We start from the raw sequence: 2,557 nt of genomic DNA, 5'->3' as shown, positions 1-2,557 counted from the left end.
CCCCGGATAGCTGTTCCTGTAGTTTGAAATTGTCTCCAAAGTCATGAAACGATGCTGTGAGCAATTCCGAACTCTGCAGCCACACTTGTCACACTGCGGCCTTCCTCCAACTTCCCAATGATTCGACCTCGGGTAAAAGCATCCAGATGTCGTCTAACAGATTGATTATTCGCCATTTCTCGCTGAGGCAGCAACTCGGTGTGATTTTAACTGCTATACGGCGTGCAATCTCTTTGCCAGAAATACTGATCTTACATCGACAACATGCTGTATAATACTCAGACACTCCCCCATTACGTCTACCTGCATATCTGCGCATGTGCTACCATACATCACCTTACTTAATCTCCTGATTGGTCTTTCTGTCCGCTCTACCTCTTCGTTCAGCTGATATGCTAATTTTTCAACTTCATCCTTAATTTTTGCACACCAGTGTACACAAAGCATCCTATGACTCTAAGCCTGCAGAGTATCCTATGATGGTATTGACAGTTCAAGAACACTGGCTACTTATATAAAGGCAAGAACCTCAGATGGCCAGTCATTTCCAATGAAACAGTGCAAAAATTTAGTTTCACATATAAATTAGTAACTGAGCTATAGGAAACTTGCATTAGCCCCTTATTAAATTTATATCTAAGCTATAATAGATACAACTTATTCTTCTTGTTTAGACTCAGAAAATGCTGCTGCTGAATCTACACATGCATGTATAATGAATGGTTAACATTCATACCTATTTTTTTAAAACTATTTGAAGAAAGATTTAATTGCAGTTTGTTCACATACAGCTGGTGTGACATTAAGAAGGGAAAAAAAGTAGCTGTAATCAAACTTTTAGATATTTTTCTTAATATTGTAATTTATTACTGTATACTGCTTAGCTTCTTATTTACAGTAGTATCACAAGATTCAGTAAGCAAAACCATTAAAGAAATCATTTTGAAATATTTCTTGATACATTTTATCACCAATCAATGAGATTAACCCTCCAAAATCAATGAGATTAACCTGAGACTGGTAAAGGTAAACGTATTGAAATATTTAAAAATTGATATTTTGTGATTTATTGGTAAAAGATATTACGTTTTTCTCATTCATATACAATTATTAGTATTTTCTGTTTTTGTAAAAAACATAACAGTTCATTAGAATTGCATAAGTTGTTTATATAGAATAAAATGCAAACTCTTTGTCAAGTTTTTCATAGCTCATCACTGCATGTAATCCACAAACAGGATAGGTCTACAAATTACATTAGTAGCAAATATGTGTTCTATAACCAAACATAGGGAAGATTTTGCAATGTTGATTACAACTAAAACCATATTATTTACAGATGCTGCAATATAAATTTTGCAATCGTATGCATGGAAGACAATTCTTCCACTATCTAGTGGTGAAGCATTTGTTGGATAGGTACGTTTGTGTACTGGACATGGAAAATTGTCATGCTGTTACTGAATAGAAATTATATTTACTTGAACATTTTATATGCCATTTCACTGATAAAGGTACATGGGTCCTTTTTTTCTACAGAAACACTGTAAAAGGTATGTCAGATTTTAATACGTTATAGTTGTTATTTCTCTAAATGAAATATGATTCAGAAAAATACACATTTCCTCTCTGAAAACTGTTGTATTACCTAATAATAAATTTCTATCTTTTTTTTGGATTGGTCAATATCAGAAGATGACTCAATGTTGTTCAGATGACCATGAGATCATTGACCATACACTCCGCAATCTTTTGCTTTTGGAATGTGCTTTAGACTATATTTATATGCTCCTATTGCTAATAATATCAAAACTCCAAGACTGCATTATAGCTCCTTTGATGACCATCAGCAGGGAAATTTTACTATGTTTGTGAATAGAATTGTGATACCCGGTCGATATGTGTCCTGTACCAACAGGAACACACAATGACCTTTATGGTATTATGTCAAATTTGATGAACTTTTATTTCATTTCATGTAGTAATAATTTTTTATCTGTAATATGTTACAGAATAAAACATTTTAAAACTTACAAATCATGTAATATCTGTATATTTATTAATTTCATTGTACTATAGCTCACTGTATGACTCCCTCTTGAATTTTTGTAGTAATTTAATTGATTTGATTAAAAAAACTGCACCAAATCACAAGGCAAAAATAAAATCCAAATATTGTAATCTGTTTTAGCAGAGTGAATGTACCAAGAAAACAGATAATTCACCCATTTAAATTTTTCATTCAACTCATTTAAGAAATGAAATACGTTCTTAAGTTTGTGTACGATAATTTTAATATTCAATCCTCATACCTTACCTGATTTCACAAAGTAGTTTCAATCTGAAGTATACATGACTAATCATAATTTATCAACAATTCATATAAAAGAAAATAAAAATAGCAAATTATGTATCATATTAAATACATTTAGTGCAACTTTTTGAGTGAATTTGACATCTCGTGTAATTACTCATCCGTTTCCAATTCATCAGATCTGTTTTACTTTTCGTTTTGGAACCAGACAGCAAATTTCATTTTGTGAAACCACCAAGTCAT

At 32.0% G+C, this 2,557-nt stretch overlaps 1 long non-coding RNA gene across 1 annotated transcript; it reads left to right on the top strand.

The window, feature by feature from the left end:
• Positions 1-1,159: 1,159 nt before the first annotated feature.
• LOC118201013 (uncharacterized) lies at positions 1,160-2,037 on the top strand. Its single transcript, XR_004760180.2, has 2 exons — positions 1,160-1,553; positions 1,693-2,037. It is a non-coding gene; the product is annotated as an uncharacterized LOC118201013 (long non-coding RNA).
• Positions 2,038-2,557: the final 520 nt, after the last annotated feature.

Source organism: Stegodyphus dumicola, chromosome 2, assembly GCF_044657685.1.
Source record: "Stegodyphus dumicola isolate Sdum_Otavi_A_Nest chromosome 2, ASM4465768v1".
Lineage (NCBI taxonomy): Eukaryota > Metazoa > Arthropoda > Arachnida > Araneae > Eresidae > Stegodyphus > Stegodyphus dumicola.
The sequence above is the reverse complement of the archived record's forward strand: the minus strand, read 5'-3'. Positions and strand labels throughout refer to the sequence as shown.